Source organism: Falco peregrinus, chromosome 2 (genome assembly GCF_023634155.1).
Source record: "Falco peregrinus isolate bFalPer1 chromosome 2, bFalPer1.pri, whole genome shotgun sequence".
NCBI lineage: Eukaryota > Metazoa > Chordata > Aves > Falconiformes > Falconidae > Falco > Falco peregrinus.
The window spans coordinates 8,510,637-8,531,206 of record NC_073722.1 but is presented as its reverse complement, the minus strand read 5'-3'; the positions used below and the strand labels follow the sequence as shown (position 1 = coordinate 8,531,206).

Here is a 20,570-nt window from a genome sequence, read left to right as displayed (position 1 = left end):
AGTGCTGGGATTTCTAACAGAAATAAGGTGACAATGAAAGGCTAGAAGAGTTAAACCCTGCTGAGCTTTCAAGTAGCAAGAAGTCTAAGTCCCTGAGCTTACTCAAGAAAGCCTTTCAAACACGCTTAAGCCCCATTAAAGTCAATTGCTAGCCATAGTCCCTTTCTTTCAGAAGCTGTAACATTCTGAAGTTTAAAACAAAAATCTTAACTGTAAGATTTAGGAAACATATGAGCAGGAAATGCACAGCTGAAGCAACCCCATACCTAAAGCAACAATTTGTCCTGTGTACATCATCCCTGACACTGGTGAGGTACATTAGGAAATTAGAGAAAAACAGGTAACTAGACTTTCAAAAGGCTCCCTGTAGGTCAGAAGGCCGAAGAAGCTCTGTAAGACATTTACTTTTAGATTTATTTTTTTTTTAAAGAACTTTATTTGACAGAAGATACAAATAGAAATAAGCATGCTGGTCTTTGCTTATAGCTAAAACTGTTGGAATATTTTGGGGTTATCCAACTCCAAGTCTTGAGAAACAAACCAGAGCAGTAACATTCACATTCCTGTACTTTCTTATTTATTATTCCTTCATTATTAATAATTTATTTGTGCAATAAGTTAGCTTTAGCCACATCTCCTTGTAGCCTGCTTAATTATCCTATTTCTGTATCTCTATATTTTTTTAAGAATGTAGCTGCCATTAACAAGACCAGTGATATGAGTGGTCAAGATTATACATGTTATCCTTTACTCTATATGATCGATGTAGTTCTGGAGATAAAACTGGAGTTGCTGTATTTACATTGACAAGAAACAAATTATTCAAGAAAATATCTTACTCAAATCAGTAGGGGTATTGACCAACTAATGACTTTTATTTCAGAATTGAACTTAAATTTTCTCTTGAGCTGCTCTTATATATATTGCTGGCACCAGAGGTATTTCCAGTTTTCCATGTAATCCTTACCTTCTAGCTTGTAGTGGTATAGCAGTGGCTGAATGTCAGTGTTAACCACCAAGTCCAAGTCAGTCAACTGTTCTCAATAGTCTAGCTAATTAAAATTTCTTTCTGTCTATCACATTGCTCATTATCTAATCCAAATGAGAACTGAGAGGAACATTTGTGATGATATATTATTTATTGATTTATCAATAACAAACAATGCAATTGCCATACATCAGTTATAACACATTTTTAGGCGGTTACCATATGTCAGCGAGTTTATCGATTTTTATCTTGTTCAACAAATGTTCATTATTAATTGTGACCATTGGTACAAAGTTAAAAGTGTCAATACAAAAGCCTATCATTTCTTGGTATTACAGAATTACACATGTCATCGTATTACTGGTAATTCCTCATTAATACATCAGCTTTTTACTTTCAGAGAGAAGGGAGAAAGCAGGCTGTTAGGAAAGTAACGTGTTAATGACTACATTTAAGTAGAAAAGGAAGTTTTAAACAGTTATTTATTTTACTTTTTCACAGGAAACAAAAACTACATTAAGATACTAATACTGAAAAAGCACACTCAAAATTGGGAAATACCATAAAGAAAGTTGTCTGTTTAATCTTAACTCAGGGTTCTTTTCTATAGGCATTATAATAAAGTCTTTAATTATATTAGCCTAACCTGCATTTTTATGTTCAGGCAGTGAACAAGATGGTTGATGCCCTGAAAATAGTTGTGGATGTCAACTTAATCATATTATATTCAAGACCTTCATCTTACTTTTTCAGATATTGGAAGCTATAAAATTAATAACTGTGGGACTTGAGAGCACTAAAAGACTGAACTTGTTAAAATTATTGGGTAGAATTGCTATGCACAAAAATTGTTTATTTGACAAAAAATGCTTCTTGTAAGGTCGTTAACTTTATGGAAGATTTGGATAATAAATTCAGAGAGTACTTTTTCCTTCTGATGTAGTTGAAATCTTTTGTTCTCAGCCGCTCAGCAATTCATCATGCAAGTTTATAATTTCAGTTTTATACCAAGACTGAAACAGCAATCTGGTTTTCAATGGGCTTTATTCCTACAGTTAAGGCAATGTAATGCCAACTTAGAAATTGTATTTTATATCATTATCTGTCACAAGACTACCTTATGATTCAAAGCAAGTCACTTAAACCAGACTTTTGAGAGGAAAGATGTTCCTCATTTTCTGTGTGCTTATCTTGTCATAGCAAAGTTTTTATTTACAAAAATGCAGCAGAGTCACAGATTCAGCTGAGACTAAAAAAGTTGGCCTGTGAAAAAAATAAAGCAATAGCCTATGAAAATCTCTATGTTGATAATTCAAAATTGGGCAAAGGCAATCTTAAATCTGGCTTTTTCTGAAGTTTGAGTTTTCTAAATGCAGTTATACTTAACAAATCAGTTTTATTTAAAAACAAATAAAATAGAAAATGCAAATATCCTCATTCTGAACCACTGGAAAACAGCATCAAAAAACGGTTGGAACACCAGCAATCAAGGGACAATTACATTGAAATTACTACTCATGTCTGAATGTTTTATGGCTAATTCCTAGCAGAAAAATCAGTCTCCAGTGATTTGCCTGGGATTTAAAGGGAGTGCATATGACAACGTGCAGAACTTTCCGCCCATTTTATGTACTAAGCTCTTCTTTTCTGCTGCGATAGTCCATCCAATACCAGTCACATCCCATATCAAAAGTGAAAATACCAGATCAAACTGTCTATCCTCCTGTTACATTTCCTGCCTCCAGGATTAAGTAAATACTTCATAATTCTGAGGGATGCAGAAACACCAAAGCTGAAAAAGCATATAAGATACTGCTACATTTAAGCCTAAAACCTGTATTTAGTCATCCAGTTAAGAGAACCGCATAAGGGCATCTCTCTCTGAGCTTTGGCCATCTGGAAGTGATTAATTGTTCGCCTCTGTTATTCCTCTGACCCATTCTAGATACACATTTAAAATGGGATAAATTGTGCAGTAAAGGTTCCGCTCCCCCTTCACTGCCTGCAGAGGAAATCTAGATGACTAACTTAGAATAGTTGCCTCAACTGTGAAGAGCAAAGTAACACGATGTGAACTTCAGCCAGCTCCCACTAGCATCTGTCTAGGAGTGGAGGGACAAAGGAGGACTATCTTCCTATACAGAATGAGTAACGTGATTTCATATATTGTTTTGGCATAGGAACTTGCTGACATTATTCAACAATCAGTTTGCATTTCTTCCTGTGAATGGTACTTTTAGGGCATTCAGGCATTTTATCTGAGTGCAAATCTTCAGTGTTCTTTTGTCTCTGGTCTTCTTCAGGATCTGGGATATTCTCAATTTTTCCCATTCTGCTATAGCCCTAGTAGTTTAGCCACTGTTATACTGCAATGAGACGGGAGGAGACAGAGGCCACGTCACTGATGATTTAACAGTGGTGAGGGAAGAGGAGTAACTTTCTTTAACCTGTCCCTTTAAAAAATAATAACAAACTGATCATCTTTACTACATTACACTTACTACATTTCCAACGATTTCACTGTGTGGATTTGCTCCTTCAACAAAGAAGTGAGCTGAAAGAATTACTTACAGCCTACTTACATCCTACCCGAAAGTACCATTTTTCAACAACCTTGTCAGCCAAGATTAAAAGGCAAAGAAAAAAAAGATGTCACTAATAAAATGATCGCTTTCTGACTTTGTTCTTACCTCTTGTCAATTACTTTGAGACCTTAGTACACCTCTTTTTTCCAGCAACAAGGAAGTAAAATGCTTATGGATAAGGTGTGATTTTATTATTTTTTAAAAAAAATTTTTGCAGCTTTAACAATTTACCCAGTAGCTGTAGGTGCTTCTCACCTGGAAGCACCATCCATGGTGCAGTTCATGTCCTGGTGTCCCACAAGTTCTAGCTCTGGTCTCTGAGCACTTCTGGTACTCCTTTTCTGCACAGGGAATGCAGAGTAAATGGTCAAGTGTCACCCGCTGAAAGTCCTGAAAAGAAGAAACAACCTGGCATGGACTCAACACCCACAGAATGGTAAACAACACATTTTCTTGAAGTAGCCTTGAATGTCCGTGGCTATATTTTGGCATGCTCTTTCAAAAGTGGCCTATGACATTTTAAACTCCTTCCTGTTAGCTGAGCCCTATGAAGTGTTTTGGTTCATTTTTCTCCTCTCTCCAATACACAAGGGTTTATGAGAAAAAATAGAGATAAAACAGTAGTACTTTTCTATACAGTAACAGTAATCAGCCATTAAATGAGACTGTAGGTTTTCCTTCTCCTTTATGTCTAAAGATTTCTCATTGTAATTAACTGATAACAGCAATAATTAAACAAACTGTTCTACCAAACTAACACACCTGATGAATTGTGTAGATAGTTTTTTTTTTTTCTTATTGCTCATGTGTCTGAGTGACCAGCACCAAGCAATTAATAGCGACAACCATAGGAATTATACTGCATGTAACATTAAAAAAAGGTTGGCAATCCGAGCCTGAATTTCCAGTGCTCTTTGATGCCCTCCATGGAAACAATTTATTCAAATAAGTAGCACACAAGCAGTAAACATGATCAGCAGGAACTCATCCTCCTGCTTTTATTAATATAAAATACTGTTCCTCTGTTTCATCTGTCTGTTGGTATTTGGTTTTGCTATCACAATCCTCTATTCAAAAGCTGTGTGATAAAGTGCCTGTTTCCTGTAAAATCAGGCTAGGAGGGCAAATAAACAGCTTTCAGTGGCTGTTTCACTGAAAATGACGGGATGAATTAAAGGTCTTTCATATTATATGCTTAATAGCATGGACACTGAAACTCAGCTAGAATATCTGATAGCTACAGAGATCTCCCTAAGGAAGAAGAAAAGAACAACATGAAAAGAACTTTTTTGTTGCAATATGCTTTTCTGTGATGGTTAAGCTATCCACCTTCAAGCTTTCTCACAAAGCACAAGCCTCTGGTTCCTTGTTTTGACTGAATCCTGCAGCTGATAACTTTCCATGGAGGGGCCTGAAGGTTTGTTGAATGTGAAGCAGTTGAGCTCTAAACTATTTCTGGAAGAAAAGGAGAAATCATAACGTGAGATGGCTGATCATCACAGTCATAAGTGAATATGACAGAGGAATTGCTTTAACATTACATATTTGAAAATAAATAGAAGTGTGAAGAATGAAAGCAAATCTCTTGCACTGATATAGTCAAGTCTTTTTCTTTCCTTATCAGCTTCACATGGAAGTGATTCACTTTTTTAGCTGGGTTAGGTTTCTGACGGTTTGGTGAGCTGTCTCAGAGGCTTAGCTGTGCAGTCCAGCCAGACTGAGGGAAGAAGACAGAATGGTAGAGTTGAAAACAGCAGAGGAAGAAAAAGAGAGTAAAGGAAGGGGACAATGGGATTTTCCCTTTTACTGGAAGTGCTGTTAGATCAGAGCAGCTTTCATGTCAGACTAGAATTAGTAAAGTTTATTACCTGAAAGGTGTGAAGACCTCACCTTAAAGGCAAACGGATGATAACTATATATTTCACTGATCCATTTGTCAGCCTCTCTCTTCAAAGACAACAGTTGTTTTATTAAGCTTTGTGTTTCAGTGTTAAAAAATCCTTTTTTGCTTTTGCCATAAGGTTTGCCAGAAGATGTTTGAGAAACATCTTAGCAGCAAATTCATGGAAGGCTTTTATTTTGCTCACACTGGTGGTGCTGAACTCTGGAATAAGGGCATCAGCCCCTGGAAATGTTTCTGCTTCTGCTCTACAAAGCTGCAGAGGCATGTCTGAAGGTCAGTAACACCATGTACTGACTAAAAACAGAGTCAGAGTTAGCACACGGGTAAATTGCTTGGTGGCCATCAGGGCAATGACAAGACCTGAGACTTGCATGAAACCTTCAGAATTGTGTCAGTGATAGGACAAACACTACGGATGGCCTTGCAGTTTAAGGAGAGGTATATCTGAGAAAGATCATGTAAGTGAGAAGTAAGTAAGAGGCCAAGAAATTTGAAGGAAATGCGTCAAGGGTTTTGAATAACATTGCTGTAAATATTAGTTTGTGTGTATGATCTATGAACGGAAAAGGAAGGTGGTTGGGTTGGTTTTTGTTTTGGTGTTTTTTGTTTTTTTTTTTTGAGGTCCAGTAATATCTTTCATGTGTAGTATTTCTTGACAAGGAGCTGCAAGTATATTTACATTTTGCCATTTACTGGAAAACACATAAGGTAGGACAGAGCAAGATCAGCATCCACTTTTTCTCCAGAGCAAATGCTTTCTCAGCAATACGAACCATCTCTTTTGTGCCCTCAGAGAGGCAAATTTAATCCAGTGTTCTGAGACTGCTTGTTTCCGAACGTTTTATTCAGAGTGGAAGCAAGTGATTATTAAGAAAACTGATTAATCAATTGGTACAAGTTTATGGGAAGACTCATTTAACTTGGCACTCTGGGGATGCTGTACTGTAGCTGTATTGCAGATTTCAGAGCTCAGAGAGCAATATACACACCAAAAAAGAGAATGAAGCAGTTTGTTTGCTTGTATCCACCATAAAATAACTTTATTAGGAATAATTAATAGCACTTCAAAAATAACAATCTTAAAATAACAGTTTCCAGTCATAGAAATAATTCATTTTCTACTAAGTGAGGAGTGTATGTGGCAAAAAGCCTGACACATTATTACATTCCTCCAGCATTGTGGTTCCCATCATTTCTTTGAAATCCATACCTTTCATGTACAGTTCATTAACACTGATCAAAGCACGTATCCTTCTAATAATGTCAATTCTTCCTTGTAATCTTTTGTAGATGCTTTACTTCATGTAGTATTTTGGAGGCTTTTTATCCTGAAGTCTCATTTTTAATGTTTGGCTATGGTCAGAGAAGTGACAGTCTATAAATGACACCTTGGTTTACTCTATTTATTCTCCCTCAATGATGTCCATAGCGAGTTTCTCACTTTACAAGTCAAAACAAGATTTTTATAACTGCCAATACTGTACTTTCAAACTGCTGCCTACAAAATCAGCTGTTTGCCTCACTGCAATGCCTGTGCTAAAACACATTTCTTCACGCCATATAACATTAACTTTAAAAAGTGATTTCTAAACTTGCAATCAAGATATTACATGTACAAATCTCAGTAATGACTGAAAAGCTGCACCTCTCACTGAGCAGCAAAGTGTACAGGGGTCTGATTTTTATATAGGCATATCTGCTTTGCACATTGGAAAGACTGAAACTTGGCTGTTTAGCCGCTGCATCTGGCTCTGATTCATTTTGATTCCCCATTAAGGTGTTAGCTAGGTATAGCCACATCTTTTATTGTGGGATTTCAGTGGGGTTTGACAATATGATGAATATCCTGAACCAACATTTGTAGTAATGGAAAGTAAGAAAAATACTTGAACTGGGTAAGATGAGGTCAAAAGTGACAGTATTATTAGCAGACAACACTCTGGAGGTTAAATGGTTGATGATAAAGAAAAATATATTAGGAAAAAAATAAAGATGACTGAAAAACATAGAGTCAGATGGGTATTCCTGCTCTGCCAAAAATTTTTTTACTAAGACTAGTTTTGTTACCTTCTCTGGTAGGGATCGGTCTTGATCTCCTTGTTCCACAAATTTTCTGTTGATTTCAGTGGCACTGGTGGTACATATAGCGCTTAACTCTGCATTAGAAAAGATAAGCATAGGTTTATTTCCTTTTCACTCTATTATTTAAAAGTATTTAAAGTTTAATCATTAAGAAAGAGAAAAAAAACCAAAAACAACCTTTGCAGGCAGAGACTGAAAGAGAAAACAAATCTTGTGAGTGCAAAAGTCAGTAATTATTTACTAGAGGTCGAAGGACAATGCATTCATTTTGAAATGGCAACATTTTTTGATATAGGTAACTGTAAGTAATAAGTGCTTTCTGAAGAATCTATATTTATTTTTTCAGGATGGCTTATTTTGCCATGCTTTACATACATTAGCATGAGCCTTAGTAGGGAATCAACAGTTTTATGTCTACTAATAAACTTCCTGGTTCCAGATTATTATTCTGTTGTTAAACTATACACCATATCATTGAAAGGCATTACAGAGGTTTCTCTGCTACTTCTCTTTACTGTTGTTGTAAATAATGGTGTTTAGGGTGAAGCTTAAACCCTCTGTTTTGCCAGTGATAAAAAAGATTTCTTGAAAGGTTGTTTAACATTAATATTTCCATCTACGTCACCTTTAAAATTGTGTGCCTGTGAAAAAGTATGGTAAAAAGAGAGTTATTTTAGTATGCAGGGAGGTATGTTAACTTATGGAAGAGCTTGTAATATTTAAAATGTAGAATGCGCAAAATGTATATGTATTATATATACCTATTTATATGACTAAAGAATTACGTCTTATGAGCCTGTGGATATGAAGAAATATAAAGACAAATACAATAGCAAGGTGTGCTCAATATCACTGGTTATGTAAGAACTGAAAATATTTCAGTGATATTCCCATTTTACCATACCCATAACCTTCTAAATGTTTATCATAAAGATTTTCCATGCATGTTTTCTGCCTGAAGAGATGTGCTATTAATTATTACTGCCATTTTTGGGGGGAAAAAAATAAATAAATTGGTCTTCTGTGAGGCTAAGCGTGATAAAAGATAGCTTCTGCCCTTTGAAAGAAAATTTAAATCTCATTTTCAAATGAGGTTTCAAAAAAATGGCTGAAATTTGGGACTCTGTAACTGGGCTGAACATAAAGTTGTTTGTAGGAGTTAGTGATGGGAAACAGCAGGTCAACCAGATCGGTATAATGACTCCAGAAACATATATAGGTTTGGCTAGCATATTTTTAGGTTTTTGGAGACTGACCAAGCAGTATTCAACCAGTCATCATCCCCATACTGCGAGACTCCCACCCCGGTTCCCTTTTGAGAAGGGGGTCTTGAATCCTTCATACAGACAGATGATGCCTCATGCAAGGAATGTACTACTCTCTCTCTTGTGCCATTACTCTTAAATTCAAGGGGATGGAGACACAGAATAGCCCAGACTTTAAAATTAGAGCTGTCATGGTATCTACATATCTGGGCACCTCCAGAAACTGGTGTAGTTTTCCTATAGCTGTGTCACGACTTCTAGTTTGTTGACAGACTAATCTGTCCTAACGAACAGTGGTGACACTTCAGAGCACTGGATGACTTGCTTTTTTCCATCAGTGACTCCCTGCACGATCAAGTAAGAGCACTACCTTGCTTTGCTGGAAGCCCATTTTAGGTTTCCTGCACTGGAAGAAGGTCCACACATACTGATCTTCCAGCAAAAAAGGAAAAGTGAAAACCAGCCTAATAGCTCTCCGGGACTGAGGGGCCTGCACTACAGTCTGAAAAAAGAAAATACCACAAGCTGATTTTTTAAAACTGTGTTTCTGTTTTCTCTGGTTTTGATGTACTGACACATATAGTTCTTGACAGCGCATTAATCCAATATGCAGCAGGATGCTTTCCATTTTAAGGTGGGTTTTTTCCTTCAGAATCTGGTATGCACCTTGGCCTCCTATGTCCGGCATGGGAGAAATCCACACCAGCAGATGTTTTTTGCAGGTGAGGCAGTAAATTCCCAATGTCAGAATCAGTAAACTGCAAACTCAAGTCAAAGAAAGGCAGAATGCTCACTGGATAGGGCAGGTGGCTGTAGGTACAACCTGCCCCTGATCTGCAGGGTGTGTTTTTGAAATCACAGCACCTCTTCATAACCTGGGTTCTACTTGTTTTTCATTTTTTAGGTCAGGTGCCACACGTGAGGAGTGTGTGTGTCAGAAGAACATCCCTTGAAAAGCACTGTGTGGAGTCCTAGAAGCTTTTTAACATGAGAAGGCAGGAGAGTCCAGGCTTCTTAATATTTTTATAAGTCTGTATTCGTTTCAGTAAAGCCAATGTTATTCTCTGTCACACAACTGCTATATCCAAACAAGTATTTAGAAGATAAAAGGAACTCACGCTTTAGAAGATAATCAGTCTCTTGGAGATCCTGACAGTGCATGTAATGTAAAAATACTGTTTTCACTGAGAACTTAGAAGGGACCCCAGGATGCAGTAGATAATTCTGCCTTCCAGATTTCCCTGCAGCAGAAGCCTGTCCCTCTTGATGTATGACACAGACTAGGAGCTTTCAGTAGTTCCTACTCGACATGGAAATAACAGATGTGAGTTTTAACCTCGAGATAATAAAACCAAGAGAGAAATGCAGCTGCATGCAGAACCCTATTCACAAATCCTGCCCTGAAAACAGAGATGTAAATAAGAGTGCTGGCCCTATCAGCAGTGCCTTTGACCGGCAGGCCACATCATCAGGCAGAAGAAAAGAAACTCTACTCCTAGGCATCTCCTGAGCTTTTCTATTGTTATGGCGTATGTCCTTGCAGAGACCCAGGAGGCCCAGTCATAGTGCTGAAGCCCAGCGTACTTCAGTGCAAAGTGCATCAGGCATACCCACGTATCCTTCTCATGCTGTTTGTAGGAACACTTGGGAAAAGAAGCAGACATGCATTTCATTACTAGTCCAGCTGGCTTGTAGAGAAATAAATACAATTTGATACCCCATTGTAATAATATTCAGAAATGTACAGAGGAATGCCGAAAAGTAAAATAAGAGTATTGGGATTTATTTTCAGCCTTTCTGTTCAATATATTGTGTGCCATCACACATTATCTTTTATTATACACACAAGTCTCTTTAGAACACTGTTCCTATATTTCTTGCAAACAAATATGGGAGACAGCTCCTTCTAGGTTATTATTTTATTGATATAGTGCCATAAGTGCACGCAGCAAATGTCCATAAAGTGTTGTTTCAATAGATCTTTTATACTGTGAGCTTTTTCTCGGGTGGTTTCCTCACTTCATGCCTACATAATCATATTTTCTCTGATCACAAGCCTTTGATAATCAAGGCACTAAGTACTGTGTGTTTAAGGTGTCTTTTGTTCTTAAAATGCCTTGAGGAAAAATAAGTATTCATTCCTCTACTGCATTGCTGTTTATTGGGGTCTGACCCACTGAGTTCAATCAGTCTGTCTACAGTCTTTATAAGAAATCCAAGGAGGACCCCTTAGGAGAAGAGAAAAGTTGCTTTTGGCAGAATCCTTTGTGCTTTTCAATATTTTATGAAGCAAAATAAATAGACTCATGAGGAGGACAACGTACACTGGCATTCCACATATTACAGTCCCGTCAGAGAAAATATAAGCTACTTGTTGAGTCATTATACAATGTGGTTTCATAACCGTGATGATCTAAATACTTGACCCATCAGGCAATAAAAGTGGTCTCTTGCAGCAACAGGACTGTTTAAGCAGCATCATGACGTAAGTGAAAGCAACTGCAGTTTCCAGAGCTACCGAGTATGGCTCAACAACCTAAAGCCTTCAGGCTGTGGAGGAAGACCAGAAGGTAGGTCAAAGAACATCTGTCAATAATTTAAATAAGAGAGCAGCACAAAAGAAAGCACAAAACAATTCAAACTACGTGAGAAGGAATGATTTGTTATATAGAATTCATATTAATAACAGGCCATTAGAAAATTAATTAATAAGATTTCATAACAAAAATAAGAATAAAGTTATTAAACGTGCTAATTAATTGACCAGAAGGATGTTTTGCGGTGAGTGGATTTGTAGCGTATGAGGCTGATTCTTTGTTTCCTCCGGAAACAAAGTTTACATTCTATCATGCTAATACATTTTTATTCATGTGCATGTCAGTTTGTTTGTTGTCTGAGAATTTGATATAAGGTTAAAGTTCCAAAGATAATTAAGCTTCTACAAAACTCAGCAAAATAGCCAGCCTGCAAAAGAGAAGTTTGATAAAGTCCCAAACTCAGGTTACAGCTTTCACTTACACCTTACTAAACACACAAAATCCATACAGGGCAGAGCACATCTAAGTGTTCCGAATACAGAAAAATTTCACCTGGAGATCACCAGGCTTGAGACACCAAAGTCAGTCAAGAAAAAGGCACAAATGCATAGTCCTTCCTCACAGAAATACATTTAGTCTACGCCCCTTTTGGCCTTTGCCTGTGTAATCTAGCGTTAAAAACAAGTTTCAGCATCTTAGCAGGATGAACCATAGGTAAGGGTAGAAGTTATATTTCCAAAGCACCATTTTCTGTAAGTAACAACATGCAGAAAATACTTTTTGCAACTTTGCCTGTCCATCATCTCTCTTTGTAGAGTTCCCTGTACCACAGGTGGTCTCTCTACCTGTAGTTCTGTGCTGGGTGTGGTTCCCCTTATGCCCTGTCCTCAAATGTTTTGACCTGTGTTTTAGCTTTTATACTTTTCTGCTGATCATTCAAGTTACAAGATCTTCCTTTCCTAGAGGAACATCTAGCAGTCTCCGTTATACTAACAACTTGCAGGCTTTCTTCACAGTTCACTTGGAAAAGAGCAAAAACCAAATTAAGATCTAGACTTTCTAATGATGGGATCTTTGAAGACGCTCAACATCTATTAAAATTAGTGTAATCGCAGCAGCTACAGAAAGATCCATCTATAACTGTTGCTGTACTTTTCATGCCTGATTAATCTCTTCCAAAGAAATTCTTTGTGTCAGCATTTTGTATTAAAATCTTTATGAGACAGATAGACTAGAGGCAGCATAGCTCAAAGAGTGAGCTGGGCATGGATAAACTCACTCAACACTTTATTGAAACATTAGATGGTATCCATGATGCTCTGTCTAAATAGATGGTGCTGTATGGGTTTAACAGAAAACTGAATTACACTTCAGCTGTAGTGAGAAACTGGAATTCACATGCTGCTGTTCTCAGAAGAATACCTCATTTTGTTTTGCTTCAAACCACTGCTTTGACCATTGGTCAAGCTTGGTGCAGCACATGTTGAAGACAGCTACTGTGTTCCTGTATTTCACATCTAAGTAAGAAACAATTCATATACAATTACAGCATAAATTCACAGCCCCTTCAACTTAAAAATTCTGTTTAAGCTGAAGAGGAATGACAGCACTGGTCCTGAGATAAAAAATTGCATGCCCTGTTTTCACCAGATTGTGTTTTCTGACTATCAAAGGGGAAGACATTAGATGACAGTACCACACAACGGGCAAAAGTATTAACAAATGGCAGTAAAGCATGTCTCCCAAGCACACAATACGCCTTCATTTTATTTCTTTGAACTCAGGTGTTCTTCATACCTGTGCCTTTCAGATGGGGAAGGAGTGACTGGGAAAAGGCATGGGTTAGGCACGGGGTTTAGAGAAACTAATGCTGCAGCCAGCAGGCTGATAGTGACTGAGACACAGCCCACCCAGATTCCACCGCACAGGTACCACACCACCACACTCCTTTCAAATTCAGCCCTGCATATCCTGTTCTGGAACTGAAAGCCAAGGATCTGCTTTCTGTACTCCTTTTCCTCTCTTGGCGTTTTCTCCAGACTTGACCGAAAAACCGACTGAGATTTACCTGACACAGAGGGACACTGAGGTGCAGTGACTCTTGTTTAGTATTTGTGGTGCCTGTTAGCCCCAAGCTTTCATTCTACGGGTAACACAACAGGGCCTTTAATTAAGCTTTCCAGAAAAGGGATCCCTATTCTTTTGTCCTTACCTGCCTGAAGAATCTACCCTCACTGCGATACCTCTGTGGATCTCTGGAAGCTGTAAAAGGTATTTGGTAAATACATTAAAAAAACCTCCCTGACAAGTTTGTACGCTGCATTGTCATCAGGTCACAGCAGCAAATACTTGCTCTGAGCTTTTCCTGGGTGGTACTGCCATTCAACTGCCTCCTTCTGCTGAGCTTTGGTGTGGAGTGAACAGCAAAAGGATACGGGTGAACTACATGGATATTCAAAGAAAACATGGGAATCCCTGGCTAGGCACAGGCTGAGGTGAACAGAGTAGTTTTTGCCTATTCCCTTTATGCTCCGGCTGTAAATAGTCCATGGTCCCTGAAGAATAATCTCTCCAATATCTCTCAATTGCTGAAAATGGCTGTTGTGAATTCTCTGAGAAGCCTCAATTTCATACTGTATTTGTTGCTTTTCCCACAACTCTTTTCCTTAATGTCTAATAACTAAATAATGTCATCAGGTATATGGACATAGCTCCCACTGGCTTTGAAAGCAAATAAAGAAGGGAAATTTACTTCATCTATGTAAATGAGGCCTTATCATGCTATGCAATACTGCAGACACTAAGGAAGTTATGCTAGCAAAACTCTTTATAGAAAGCAATTCTGCGTAATGCAAGAAAGAAAAATGACAGAAATTTTGAGAAAGGGAATAGGAGTGCACATTTACCCCTTTAAAAGGTTGCAGCCATAAAACCAGTGCTTAATTCCGGAGCTAGATACTAAGAGCAGTAAGCTGAATATTAAAGTTTATTTGACAGTAAACTGATGAACTTTAGGAGTGCAGTGAACTGTGTGCCTTGTATACACATATTAAGCAAAAAACCTTTTGGTAAACTAATATTCAAGGTATGATACAGAGACACAAAAGCAAGAAAATACCCAGGAGAGGCCAGAATTAATGATTTTGGGGTATTAAAACCCAGGTTTTATGATATTATATATTGTTTCTCAGGCTTATGCAGAACCAACAGTGTCAGCTAAGGACTTGGGAAAATAGCTTGACTGGTGAAAGAGACCTCCCATTAAAGACATTATGAGTATAAAGACATTTATTATAAATATGGTATTTTTAATAACTTCACTCTTTCTAAGCTTGAAAAAGTAGCATCCCCACAATGAGGTTTTGATTTCAGACCATCAGTTGCCTGAGCAGCTTGTAACAATGATGTTTACCATAACTATTGTGCTTGCCAGAGAATGAAAGTCTCCACTTGCTTTTAATTTACCAAAAGACAAAATAGATGATGACATTTATTGTGTGTTTTCTTTTCTGTCTCCCCCAACCCCCTCCAACCCACCCTACTGCCCCCAATAAAAGGTTTGGTTCCTAGATACTTAAATATATTGTTTCGCACACTCTTCTATAGACACCCACCTGTGATCTCTGCCAGAGAACGGCTACCAGAGCAGATGGCTCTTCAGTTTATCCTAATTTGGCCTTTCATATGTTCTTTTGAGTGTGTAAGTGTTGAATGAAGGTGCTGATGCCATTCACATGCCCAGTCCTCATTGTGGATTAAGAATTGCTGCTAGAAAGAAGTGGACATAGTTACTACTTAGCTGTCTTAAGCAATGTCATAGCTTGCTCTACCATCTTTCTTCCACAGTGATGCTCTATCTCAATTAGACAAACAAGAACGTTTTCCTCTGATGGACAGGAAACCTGCCATTTTCTCTTTAAAATGCTAAAAGACATTTATTCTATAGAGACACTTCTGTGTACAAATGCACTTAACTGGTAGTTGTAATAGAATAATTTACACATGTTCAGAAGTAGTGGTGCATGTGGGTAAGCATTCGTCTCAAAGGTCATGTCAACTGATACACAAATATCTTCAGTGGTAATGACTTGTCTGAAAGCATTTACAATCAATTGCTTCTTCTTGATACTTGTTGCACTTGCCTGAAAAGTTTCTAGATTATTTGTCTGTCAATCGAGCATTCAGAGGGGATTTTAATGTGGTATCAACATTACTGACATCTCAGACAGTAATTTAAGCACCAGTAAACTTAGGAATAGTCATCAACTAGTAAATATATAATTATACAGTGGTAAGAAGCACTTTGAAGGAATCTTTAGATGACTTCCTTATTATTCTTTACAGGCACAGAAAATTAAAAAGTAACAGGAATACTATAACTTGATTCTCCATTTCAAGTTTAGAAGAATCAGTCCTGACGTTACTTCTAGGGTTGCCAAAAAAACCCATAAAGTTATCTTTATTTCTGATAACTTTTTAACGAAACATTACTTTTGGAGGGCATGGATAAGACATCTTTCTATGTAGAATTTTCAGTGTTGAGAATTTCTATTCATATTGGGAAAAATCAGCATGTTTCCTAACTATAAAGCATGCATCAGTAGTTACGCTCCAATCTCCTTCACAGACGGTGACAATATTTCTAGTAATGTACTGTTAGGAGATCCCAAAACATGCTGCAGCCCAAGGAAAAATAAATACAGAGAAAAATAGCTTTGCTGGCAAATCAGTCTCTGGAGAAAATGGCAGAAGGACACACCTAAACTACAAATCCCAAAGGAAACTGTTGTAGCAATTCCACATATAAAGATAGCCTATCAATGCCGAATAAAAATTTTTCAACTGCTATAATTTACTTTCACAGAAAAGCTGTCTCTCATGCGAGTAAATCATCTTTTATAATAAAGTCTAGATGTCATCCAGATAATGGGTTCCAAGAAAAGAAGTGATTGTTTTTCAGTGCAGGCATTCCCAGGTTTTATTGGGTCCTGACATTTCTCAAGTATGCTCTAACTCCAAACTTCATTCTGTGTACCATATCCCCATTAAAACTTTGACAGTCATGATTTTCCTTCACACTTTTAGTTCCTTTGGTCTAAATAATCATAGGTCCTCATAAACTGAGATGACAGAATCGTAAAACCAGCTCTAATTAATAATTTTCTTTTATAGTTCAGAAGTCCAAACAGAAGTCTATCATCTTATGCAAATTATATCTTGTATGGAAAAAGCTCGGTATTAAGAGACCCCACTATTATATTAAGACAGTCACAAATTAATAGCATTTTCTACCAGATAATAGCACAAAAGTTCCAGTATAACACTGAAAATTCTATATAAACAAGTACTTATCTTTTCATATCATACTCGCTTTAGCAGTCATCCACTCATCCACTACTAAATGCAAAACTATTAACAAAATGAAAACTAAATTTATTAAAATATTGTTTAATTTAAAGTAGCTCCACATCCAAGTTGTACAAAGGAAAGTCTCTTTTATCCCTTGCTTTGATGAGTCTGGCCTGTGATCTTGTGAGCTTCTAAAGATGATCAAATTGAGCAAAGAACCCCACGAATCCTAACACAGTACTCTGAGTGATGTCCTTAATGAACACAGCATGAGGTATTTAGGCCATCTTGAGGACAACTGCTTCCATCTAGCTCCTCATATCTTCAAACAGCTATTTAGTCAAGGTACACTGTCAGTCAGATAGCGAAGCACTTATCTAGTAACATCCCCTTCTATGAAGCAAATTAAATTTGCATATCTTGCCATGTATGAAAGTATTTCTGTCACTAGAAAGGTTTTGGTTTGTTTTGGTGTATTTGTTTTTAAATTATTTGATTTTACTATTTCTTCTTCATTTATTATTATTATTATTATTATTATTACAGTTTTATGGAGGAGAACTGAAGGGAAAGAAAGAAGCGAAGCAAAAATTACATGCCATGTGAAAACAATATTTATAGTTCTTCTGTCCCTATTTCTATTGCCAGCTGTAAAATTATTAGTTGCACCTAAGCATTAACTTTTAATGGAATAAAATGGATATCCGGTGTAACACACACAAGCTGAGCAGCCCGAGGCAATGTGTGCACTTGCTAGGAATTGTTCTCAACCTTGCACAGAACTTGTACCTTGCTGCCTTTGTGAACAAGACCTGCAGAGGCTGGAGTATGGTGAAAAAGCTAACTACTGTCTTTGCGCTGATCAGATTTTGCTCCAGCTGCCACCTGCACAGACGACACAGCTGAACTTACGCAGAGCAGCACTGCTCGAGGAGCCATCTCCTCGCTTGGCTCTTTCTGCAGCAGAGGTCATCCAAAGCCCTGTGTGCTGCTCACCTAAACTCTTGGCCTGGCCGTGTGAGCTTGCAGCTGGGGCAGGGGCTTGGCAGGGGACACAGGCTGTGGTTTAGGTCTCATTACCGGGGACTCTGAGAGGGCTTTGATGGTTGTTTGATCCAGCAACTTCTCCTATTTAATTATTTCTTTCCCAGGACGATGCTGCTGGCTGGCAGGCAGGCAAAACGGGCCACCTCGTTGGGTTACGGCAGGGCACAGGGGCAGCTCTCTTTCACTTGGAGCTGGTGGGACTGTTTTCTAGCATAGGGCGATTCTTAGGATCTCTCGGTTCAGGCAAGTGAATGTAACTTTCAGGCAACCTACCCCTGCTGTTGAATTATGCTGCTGAATGCCTGTGTCTTCCTTGACATCTGCTATGGGTCCACAGGGACCTTGGCAGGAGGACTCAGAAGGCAGCTTCCAGTGGAATGCGTGTTCGGTCCTGCATGTTAACTTTATCTAAAAAAAGCCCTTGGTGAGGTCAGGGAGAGCTTGGTGGGAACTGCAGTGACTGCGGGTATCATTAGCTACTAGGACAACCCGTAGGATTCTGCATTAAAGAAATCTTCCACGACTTTTTCTTTAAGGAGTCCTCACAGGCTTGTTAGCTCAAGGAGCACCCTTTGGCTGCAGGACCAACTCAGCTTCAGCATATAGAGTCACACTCAGATTTTGAGGAGATATAACATGTTTAAAATATCTCTCTCCTGTAATTTGTGCTGTCCATAGGCATATAACTACAAATCACTTCAGTGGTAGTTTCATGCTACCGCCAGAGGTGAAGCACCAGCATCTTCCACCATCTACCTCTAATGTCACCAGTGTTAAGGCAATGGGAATACAGCTGGATCCTCTGGATGTACCACAGTACTACAGTTCTGTGCATCTGTCTCTGAAGTACCCTGCAGAAGACAGCGACAGCTCTTCTACTTTCATAAAGCCAAACCCTGCAGTTTCACATCTCAGTATCATCTCAACAGTACAGAGCATGACCCAGACATGGGGCTCCCTGCTGGGAAACTGTACTAGTCTGAACTGTGATGGCCTCTTGCGTACCTCTCCAGTGCACTCCGTCTGTGCGCATATTTTGCCTTCCAAGTAACCGGTTCCACTGCCCCTCCATTCAAAACTTGACTCATTTGGACTAGCACAGCTTCTGAACCTTGGACTGATACGGCTAGTTCAATCAAACAGGTATTCCCCCTCAAGAAAACAGAAAAGTGATGATGTGATCATATGATTATGCAGATGACACTTCCCAATCCTTACTGTCTTGATTTTACAGTGAGATTATCATTTTGACATGAATTTTGGTTTCCAGTAAAATGCAATAATAATACTTCAGAGGTACCAGAGAATCATAAAAATCAGGGACATGTTCTATTACATGAAATTCCCTCTGAAGTTACCTCAAGAGTTTTGTCTGTTCAGGTTTTACATAACACTACCGTTTTAGCAGAGTACTACAACCAGTTGAAGGTCACTGTCATATTAGAGGAAGTTTTGTGCTGACATGGAGCTTTACACATACAATGAATTTCCTTTCTTGTGAAACTACCGTGGCACATTATGGGTAATCAATACTGAATTTAACATGTTCAGTAAAATATACTGTATATCTCTTTCTTTGTGATGTCTTCTTTCTTTTTCATAATGCCACCTTTTGGTTTCTTTTTCACTGGAGAGAAAAATATTCAACCTTTCTTTCAGCTCCAGAGTTTTCCATTTATCCAGAACAGATCTATGCAAATACCCTTGCAGAATCTATGCAAAAATGATATTGACATTTACCGTGTGAGGCCTGCTCATTAAGCTATGAAAGAAGTGCAACAGGTGATATATTCTCTGGCATATAATTTTCTGCTGAAACACACTTGTACCTTCGGATAGGTCAAGCTATTAACAGTCACTGCTACTCAAACTGTGAAGTAGTAAGATTGGAAAGACAATGAGTAAGGATAGTAACCTACAAGATGCTGTTGGTAGAAGGAGTTTGTAGGGACCTAGTCATTGCATTACCTTGTCTGCCAGATTTGGTTCATCTTCTGGCAAGCTGAACAATTAAAACATACAGACTTTTCCTGTGAAGAGAAATGTAAATATACAATTACAATGGAAGGCATGTTATTTCTTTAAAAGTGTTGCTAGCCATCAATAAATAATGAAATGTGACATTGTACATACCTTCTCAAACAATTTCCTGATTATCGTAAGGGCACTCTACTGGATGAACCTTGGCAAGCTTCTAAGTTATGTATCGGGCACTGTCATACAAATTAGCCTTTGCATGCTTCTTGCTTTTGGGGGGCTGGAGAGATCACAGAAAACTTTGTTAGATTTAAGATGGTATATTATACTGCAGTTCACTCTAGGAGTACTTCTAACAGAGACAGTTCTAAGTAGCTGTAAAGATATATTTCAGCGCAGGATATAATGCTTATTAGCAAGAATTTCAAATGCCACTGTCAGCTGTTGCTACTAAATTTCCCGTTAGAAGGAAGAGATCATAAAAAGCCCTCTGGTGCTTTTCACTTTAGTGGAATTCAAAAGTCTAATGCTTATCTAGGCATTTCATCTTCCAAAACAAGTGCTTATCTTTCAATAGACCAGTTACTTAGTAAATATCCATACAGTTCTGTTCTTCACGACTTTATCACATTGTATAGTGTCCGCATTGACTTCAGTGATGTCCCCTGAAGAGTTCAGTAATATTCACCATGAGTGACAAATGTCAGTCTTAATCAGCTGTTTATTTGGGAAGTAATTATTATGCAATGGTTACCAGTGCATGCTACTAGGAATACCTTAAAGGAGAATCAGTCCACAGATGCCTATTTACTCCTTTTTTGATTGAATATGGCAGCT

General features: G+C 38.0%; 1 long non-coding RNA gene across 1 annotated transcript in view; it reads right to left on the bottom strand.

Moving 5' to 3' along the window:
- Nucleotides 1–1,452: 1,452 nt before the first annotated feature.
- The window catches only part of LOC114012820 (uncharacterized), a 59,216-nt gene continuing 40,098 nt past the window's right edge, over nt 1,453–20,570 (bottom strand). Inside the window, exons 9-15 of the long non-coding RNA XR_008746124.1 lie at nt 19,890–20,013; nt 19,725–19,786; nt 14,975–15,128; nt 9,942–10,123; nt 7,544–7,632; nt 4,903–5,028; nt 1,453–3,963 (exon numbers count right to left, since the gene is read on the bottom strand). This is a non-coding gene — a long non-coding RNA (uncharacterized LOC114012820). The remainder of the gene's footprint in view (nt 3,964–4,902; nt 5,029–7,543; nt 7,633–9,941; nt 10,124–14,974; nt 15,129–19,724; nt 19,787–19,889; nt 20,014–20,570) is intronic.